Below are 9,386 nucleotides of genomic sequence, written 5' to 3' on the forward strand. Positions count from 1 at the left end.
GTAAAACACGCTTTATTTATGTTTTTAATGTTTATTAATTTTTGAGAGACAGAGCATGCGTGGGGGAGGGGCAGCGAGAGAGGGAGACCGAATCCGAAGCAGGTTCCGGGCTGTGAGCTGTCGGCACAGAGCGCCGATGCAGGGCTCGAACCTGCGAACGGTGAGATCATGACCTGAGCCAAAGTCGAGGCTTAACCGACTGAGCCCCCCCCGTCCCCAGGCGCCCCTAGTAAAACACACTTTAAATGAAGGAGAGCCTTCAGTGGGCCCGCTGGCGTGGCCAGCCTGCTTTGGGAATTTCTGAGTCGGTCTGCCCTTCACCGCCACCCCCCACCCCCACCCCGGGCTCTCCACGGTGAACTCTCGCCTGCCCCACATCTCAGTAGCAGCCTTTGTTTCATGTGTAACTGAGCACAGAAAGCATCAGAATTTCTCCCCCAAATTCCCGGCTTTCCACGGCCGAGTCAGTCCCCCAAGGCCTGGACCCAAACCCTTTGCTCTCCCGGCCCCGTGGGTGAGGTGCAGTTCGCTGAGGTCAGTCCCTGTGCCTGGGCACCGGGTCCCACCCCCTGTGACCCGCTCGGGGATTGCTCTCTTTTCCGCATCTCTGATTTTTCTGTCTCCGTTGACCAGTCCCGGGAGCAGACCAATGGTGCCGTAATACCTTCCGTCAGTAACAACACCCTGCGCCTACCAGCACAGCCCCTCCGGTTCTTGCCCCGTTTCTCCGCTTCTCTTGACTCTACACTCATCGTCCCGCCTAATCTCCAAGGGTAGCAATGGGATCTGTTTCTCATCCCCAGTGTCTGTGCTTATTTTTACATAATAGAATTGTGCTCAGCTCAAGGTACACCCTCCCCCTTTTGTGAGTAGGTGGGGCAGTGGAATGTGGGTGCGTGGGTAACCTCGAGGCTGGGCTCCCTGCCCCACTCCAGCTCCTCGCTGGGACACGGACGCCACAGTGGCCTGGGCGGGGGGGGGGGGGGGGGGCATGCTACACCGATGAAGGGACGCTATCGGGCTCTGGGGGATAAAAGGAGCCTCGGGTCCTGACGATGTGGACCTACTGCTTCTGCCCGGGGCTGCCTTCCCGGGTGTTAAAAAAAGTTAATGGACTTGGCAGACGGCCCCTCCTCTGCTGTCCTCTCGCCACCCTCCTTGCGGTGTATTCAATAACCGAATATCTCCTTTAAAAAATCAATACACTTTTGGGTTTTTTTTTAAGTTTATTTTTATTTTGAGAGACAGAGGCAGTGCAAGCAGGGGAGAGACAGAAAGAGAGGGAGAATTCCAAGCAGGCTGTGCGCTGTCCGCGTGTGGGGCTCAAACCCACAAACCTTGAGATCATGGCCTGAGCTGAAATCGAGAGTCGGACACTTAACCAACTGAGCCACCCAGGTGCCCCGGTGGACTTTGGGTTTCAAAGCAAGTTTAGGTTTGCAGAGAAATGGAGCCGAGGGCAGGGTTCCTAGAGAGAGAGTTCCTCACTCTGCTCCTCAGCTGTATCCACTTCTACTAACATCCCGCAGGGATGTGGGTCACTTGTTACCCCTGATGAGCCAATACTGGTGTGTTATCATTAACCAGGGCCCACGGCTGGCATCAGGGTTCACTCTCTGTGGTGGGTGTCGTGTGGATTTGGACAGACGTATAAGCACAGGGATCCACCTTCACAGGATGGCACAGAATAGTTTCTCGGCCCTGAAAATTCCTGCAAAATGGCTCTATTGAGAGCTCGCATGAGATGAAGTGGACACCCGCCTTCTTTGCCTGCGAATCTGCCACTCAGATCAAACTGCGGAACATTTACATCACTGTGAGAAGCCCCCTCGTGCCTCCACCCATCCAATATCCCGCTCCAGAGACAATGTGGCCGGTGACATCACCCACGTGGCCGTCTGTGTCAGCTGTTCCCTCCTCATCACTGCTGACAAATATCCATTGTATGCATACACCACAATTTATCCGTGTCCCCGTGGGTAGCCATTCGGGTGGTTTCCAGTTCTGGCTATCGTGAATCAAGTGGGTACGCCCGGTCTTTCCTCAGAGGTACGTGCCCGGGAGGAGAGGCGCTGAGCCAGACAGTGGGTGTGCCACTTCTTAAGCTGTTGTCTTTGGGGCCCCAGCCCCACAAGGGCCCTCTTCTGAGCTCAGGGACCCCGGCCCTAGGTGAGCCCTGCCCCCGTCTCTAAGTTGCGAAGTTTGAGGAGTTGCACCTCCACCCCCACCCCTGTGGTTCCAGTCATAAGGGCTTCGTGAGTCTGCAGGGGCTGCTGTGAGGAAGGACCACAAACCAGAAGCCTTACACAGCCAAAATGTATCGTCTCCCACTTCGGAAGGCCAGGAGGCCAGGATCAAGGTGTCATCGGCAGAGTTGTGCTCTCTCTGAAAGGAACCAGGGAAGGATCTGCCATTGTTTTGACTTCCTCACAGGATCCAGACTGATGGAGAAAGTGGTAACAGGCATGGTGTCAGGAATCCTATCCCCAAAAAGGGGCTTTGTGTATTGGTTTGTTTGCATCTTCAGGCTTGAAAGCACCACCACTTTGAGCCCCCCGCTCCCCCACTCCTTCCCATCACCCTGCCTTTCACCTGAGAAACGTGGAGAGGCTGGGAACTCAACTGACTTGGGGATTCTGAATCTGCATAATTCAACTGAGCTGGATTTTCAGTACTGGGAGCCCTATGGCTACAAAAAGTAAGAGAATATTTAGGGCTTTCATACAAACGAGTACCCACTCTCCTCAAGAACCCCCACAACCATCCCCTGGTGACATTGAACCCATAACTAGGGTCTCTCAGCGAGTTCCAGGGAAACAGGCACACACCAAGACCTAAGAGATAATAGTTTATACACCAAAAGTATAACAGGATTTTTGTTAGTGAATACTGGCAGAAAGCTGGGAGAATATGTGTGGGAGTGAATTCTAGAGATGTTACACCAAGGAGGATGGATAGTAACATTGAGTTGGACACAATTTATTGAGCTGGGTGCATTTACAAGAGATTCTACTTAATGTTCACCCAAGCAGCTGGAAGAGACTTAAACTTGAACTCAATCCTGGCCTAAATTAGGTGATATCAAGATGTCAGAACAATAGAAAATTTGGACAGACCGATTACCAGTAAGGAGATTGAATCGATAGTCAAAAGATTCCCAACAAATGGGCCACCTGGCTGGCTCAGTCAGTGGAGATTGTAACTCTTGATCTCAGGGTTGTGAGTTCGAGGCCCACAGTGGGTGTAGAGATCACTTAAAAATAAAATCTTTTAAAAAACAAATTCCCAACAAACCAAAGTCCAGGACCAGTCTTCTTCAGAGGCAAATTCTACCAAACATTTAAAGAAGAGTTAATACCAGGGCGCCTGGGTGGCTCAGTCGGGTAAGCGTCTGACTTTGGCTGTCATGATCTTGCGGTCCGTGAGTTCGAGCCCCGCGTCGGGCTCTGTGCTGACAGCTCAGAGCCTGGAGCCTGTTTCAGATTCTGTGTCTCCCTCTCTCTCTGACCCTCCCCATTCATGCTGTCTCTCTCTGTCTCAAAAATAAATAAATGTTAAAAAAAACATTTAAAGAAAAGTTAATACCTATTCCTCTCAAACTATTCCAAAAAATAGAAGAAGGAAAACTTCCAAATTCATTCTATGAGGCCAGCATGACTCTGATACCAAAGCCAGATAAAGAAACCACAAAAAAAAGAGAAGTACAGGCCAATATTTCTGATTAACATAGATGCAAGAATCCTCAACAAAATACTGGCAAACTGAATCCAACAACACATTAAATCCAACCCATTCACTAGGGGCACCTGGGTGGCTCAGTCGGTTAAGCATCCCACTCTTGATTTTGGCTCAGGTCATGATCTCACAGTTTGTGGGTTGGAGCCCTGCATCAGGCTCTATGCTGACAGCCAGAGTCTGCTTGGGATTCTCTCTCTCCCCTTCTCTCTCTGCTCCTTCCCTGCTCTCACTCTCTCTAAAAATAAACATTAAAAAAAATATCATTCACCACGATCAGGTGGAATTTATTCCTGGGATGCAAGAGTGGTTCAATATTCACAAATCAATCAACATGATGCATCACATCAATAAGAGAAAGGACAAAAACCATATGATCTTTTTGATACATGCAGAAAAAGCATTTGACAAAGTACATCCATTCATGATAAAAACCTCAAGAAAGTCGGTTTAGAGGGAACATAGCTCAACACAATAAAGGCCTTCTATATGAAAATCTCACAGCAAACATCCTCCTCAATGGGGAAAAACTGAGACCTTTTCCCTGAAGGCCAGGAACAAGACAAGAATGTCACTCTCACCACTTTTGTTCAACATAGCCCTGGAAGTCCTAGCCACAGAAATCAGACAAGAAAAAGAAATAAAAGGCATCCAAGTGGGTAAGGAGGAAGGAAAACTTTCACTGTTTGCATATGACATACTATATATAGAAAACCCAAAAGACTCCACCAAAAAAAACCTGCTAGAACTGATAAGGGAATTCAGTAAAGTTGAAGGATACAAAATTAATGTGCAGAAATTGGTTGTATTTCTAGACACCAAAAATGAAGCAGCAGAAAGAATAAGTTAAGAAAACAATCTTGGGCTCCTGGGTGGCTCAGTCAGTTAAGTGTCTGACTTCGACTCGGGTCATGATCTCACGGCTCCTGAGTTCGAGACCTGAGTTGGGCTCTGTGCTGACAGCTCGGAGCCTGGAGCCTGCTTCGAATTCTGTGTCTCCCTCTTTCTCTGCCCCTCCCCTGCTCGTGCTCTCTCAAAAATAAATAAGCATTAAAATTTTTTTTAAAAAAAGAAAACAATCTCATTTACAATTGCACTAAGAATAATAAGATACCTAGGAATAAACTTAATGAAAGAGGTGAAAGACCTGTACCCTGAAAACTATAAAACACTGATGAAAGAAAATGAAGATGACACCAAAAAATGGAAAGACAGTCCATGCTCATGGATAGGAAGTACAAATATTGTTAAAATGTCTATACTACCCAAAGCAATCTACAGATTTCATGTAATCCCTATCAAAATACCAACAGATTTTTTCACAGGACAATAACAAACAATCCTAAAATATGGAGCCACAAAAGACCCTGATAGCCAAAGCAATTTTGAAAAAGAAAAACAAAGCTGGAGGCATCACAATCAATTCCTGACTTCAAGTTATATTACAAAGCCATAGTGATCAAAACAGTATGGTACTGCACAAAAATAGACACATAGATCAATAGAACAGAATAGAAAACCCGGAAATAAACCTACAACTATATGGTCAATTAATCTTCGACAAAGCGGGAAAGAATGGGAATCCAATGGGAAAAAGGCAGTCTCTTCAACAAATGGTGTTGGAAAAACTGATCAGCTACATGCAAAAGAATGAAAGTGGACTGCTTTCTTACACCATACACAAAGATAAACCCCAAATGCATTTAAAGACCTAAATGTGAAACCTGAAACCATAAAAATCGTAGAAGAGACCACAGGCAATTATTTCTCTGACATCAACTGTAGCAACATTTTTCTAGATATGTCTCCTGAAGCAAGGGAAATAAAAGCAAAAATTAAAATTATTGGGACTACATAAAACTTAAAAGCTTTTGCACAGTGAAGGAAACAACCAACAAAACTAAAAGACAGCCTATTGAATAGGAGAAAATATTTGCAAATGACATATCTGATAAAGGATTAGTATCCCAAATATATAAAGAACTTATAAAACTCAACACCCAGGACACAAATAATCCAATTAAAAAATGGACAGAAGACATGAACAGACATGTCTCCAAAGAAGACATCCAGATGGCCAACAAACACATGAAAAGATGCTCAACATCACTCGTCATCAGGGAAATGCAAATCAAAACCACAATGAGATATTACCTCACACCTGTCAGAATGGTTAAAATCAACAACACAAGAAACAACAAGCGTTGGCAAAGATTGGAGAAAAAGGAACCCTCTTGCTTTGTTGGTGGGAATGCAAGTTGGTGTAGCCACAGTGGAAAACAGTATGGAGGTTCCTCAACAAGTTAAAAATGGGGGGGGGGGGCCTGCACGCCTGAGTGGCTCAGTTAGTTAAGCATCCAACTCTTGGTTTCAGCTCAGGTCATGATCTCATGTTTTCGAGAGTTCGAGCCCCACATTGGGCTCTGCGCTGACAGTGCAGAGCCTGCTTGGGATTCTCTATCTCCCTCTTTCGCTGCCCCTCCCCCGCCCACTCTATCTCTCTTGAAATAAATAAATAAACTTAAAAAAATTAAAAATAGGGGCACTTGGCAGACTCAGTCAGTAGGACATGTGACTCTTGATCTTGGTATCATGAGTTCGAGCCCCACCTTGGGAATAGAGATTACTTAAAAACAAAAAAATATTTTTTAAAAAAGTTAAAAATAGAACTGTCCTATGATCCGGTAATCGCACCACTGGATATTTACACCCAAAATACAAAAACACTAATTCAAAGAGGTACATTAACCCCTATGTTTATAACAATATTATTTGCAATAGCCAAATTATGGAAGCAACCTAGTGTCTGTCAATGAATGAATGGATAAAGAAGATGTGGTGTATATACACAATGGAACATTATTCAGCCACAGAAAGAATGAAACCTCGCCATTTGCAAAGACATGGATAGAGCTAGAGAGCAAAAGTGAGAGAAAGACAAATACCATATGATTTCATCATATGTGGAATTTAAGAAACAAAACAAATAAGCAAAGGGAAAAAAAGAGTGAGAGAGAAACCAAGAAACAGATTCTCAATTATAGAGAACAAACTGATGGTTACCAGAGGGAAGGTGGGTGGGGAGATGGGGAAACAGGTGATGGGGGTCAAGGAGAGCACCTGTGATGAGCACTGGGTGATGTATGGAAGTGTTGAATCACTATATTGCACACAGAACTAATATAATACTGTATGTTAACTATACTGGAATTAAAAAACAAACAAAAACCAAGGGGTTGATGCAAAAAACCAAACCAAACCAAAACAAAACAAAACAAATGAAGATGTCAGAACATCCCTGGCTTGATATTGAGGAAGGACCCCAAAGGTGTAACTCCTAGAAGGATTTGCAGAGATTAGTGCCTTGAACTTGAAAGTTGCAGTTGTGCGGCTCCCAGGTGACTCAGTTAATTAAGCATCTGACTTTTCATCTCAGTTCAGGTCTTGATTTCAGGGTTATGAGGTCAAGCCCCAGATTGGGCTTCATGGTGGGCATAGAGCCCACTTAAAAAAAAAAAAGAGGGGCACCTGGATGCCTCAGTCAATTAAGCATCCAACTCTTGATTTCGGCTCAGGTCATGGTCTCATGGTTTGTGAGTTCCACATCTGGCTCTGTCCTGACAGCGTAGAGCCTGCCTGGTATCTTCTCTCTCTCCCTGTCTCTGCCGTTTCCCCGCTTGCGCACGTGTGCGCTCTCTCTCTCTCTCTCTTATTCTCAAAAATAAATAAACTAAAGAAAAAAAAAAGAGAGATAAAGTTGCATTTGTGATTGCACCTCCATTTGTCTATTTGACCCTGTGCAGAAGGTGGAGGCATCTTGGAGGATGACTGTGGATGAGGGTGAACTTAATCAGGCAGTGACTCCCATCGCAAATGCTGCCCCAGAGGCAGTCTCTCTACCAAAGCAGAGCGTCACAGCCCTTGGCCCCTGCTCCGCAACTGTCGTCCTATCAGATAAGTTGCCCCATGCCAACTCACTAAGTCCACCAGAAGCACTTCGATGTCCAACAGTTCACCTTCACAGTCTTGCCTAAGGGCCACGTCACGTCTCCTCCTCTCTGACATAGTCCTTAGAGACTTGGTCTTACCATCCCTCACAGCATCCACCGGTCCAGTGCGTGGATGACATCATCCTGATCGAATCTGATGAGCAAGAAGCGGAAAGTACCATGGATGCCCCAGTAGGATATAAGCAAACCAGAAGGTGGGAGTTACACCCCATGAAAATACGGGGAAGTAAAACCTCAGTGGAGCTTCCGGAAGTTCAGTGCTCCAAAGCATGTACAAATCCCCTCTTCAAGGTGAAAGACAGGAGGCTGCACCTTGCACCAGCTACCTCTAAAAGTAATGTCTGGTGGACCCTTTTAGATTGGGGAATATATGTCACATATGACGGTGACACGTTGACCTGTTTCTGTGTCACTCGAGGCGACCACTTCTGTGTGGGGAGACAAGAGATAACTCTGCAGTAAGTCCAGGCTTCAGTGCAAGCTACTCTTCCGACTGGACCTTGTGACCCAGCAGATCTAACCCTACTCAAAATGCCTGTGGAAAGTAGTGATATTGTGAGGAGCCTCTGGCCTTCTTCTGAAAACCACTGTCCTTTGGAAAAACAGATCTGGCTTGCTATTGGGCCCCGGTAGACAATGAACTCTTACGACTATGGGTGCCCATGCGACCCGAGTTTGCCATCAGGAGCTAGGTGTTGGCCTTCCCCATCAAACCTTCGCATATCGTGATGATGGCAAGTGGAATTTTAGAGACAGAAACTCACGTGGCTTCAGCCCACTCCTGCAGCATGGCCTCCCCTCCCTCAGCCTCGTCTGCACTTCCGGAAGTGCTTCATGTGACCAGCTGACTAAGGAGCAGTGGGTGCGAGAGGGTGAGGACGGCCCTGCTTAATCTCCCGGAAGTAGATGGCTGCAGCGTGACAGCACCACTTCCGGGCGACCCTAAGGACCGTGGCAAAGTACAATTCTCCAAGTGGACAGGCCCTTGAGCGGTACAGCAGATTGTCCATTCGTTTTTATTTTATTTATTTATTTTAATATGAAATTTATTGTCACATTACACCCAGTGCTCCTCCCAACAGGTGCCCTCCTCAATGCCCATCACCCACCCTCCCCTCCCTCCCACCCCCCATCAACCCTCAGTTTATTCTCAGTTTTTAAGAGTCTCTTATGGTTTGCCTCCCTTCCTCTCTGTAACTTTTTTCCCCTTCCCCTCCCCCATGGTCTTCTGTTAAGTTTCTTTTTTTTTAATTGTTTTTAATGTTTATTTATTTTTGAGACAGGGAGACAGAGCGCGAGTGGGGGAGGGGCAGAGAGAGAGAGGCACACAGAAACCGAAGCAGAATCCCGGCTTCGAGCTGTAAGCACAGAGCTCGATGTGGGGCTTGAACTCATGAGCTGTGAGATCATGACCTGAGCTGAAGTTGGACGCTTAACCGACTGAGCCACCCAGGTACCCCTATGTTAAGTTTCTCAGGATCCACATAAGAGTGAAAACATATGGCATCTGTTTTTCTCTGCCTGACTTATTTCACTTAGCATAACAATCTCCAGCTCCATCCACGTTGCTCCAAAAGGCCAGATTTCATTCTTTTTCATTGCCACGTAGTATTCCATTGTGTATATAAACCACAATTTCCT

Source organism: Panthera pardus, unplaced genomic scaffold (assembly GCF_024362965.1).
Source record: "Panthera pardus isolate Hobbes unplaced genomic scaffold, ASM2436296v1 HiC_scaffold_27, whole genome shotgun sequence".
NCBI classification, from domain to species: Eukaryota; Metazoa; Chordata; class Mammalia; order Carnivora; family Felidae; genus Panthera; species Panthera pardus.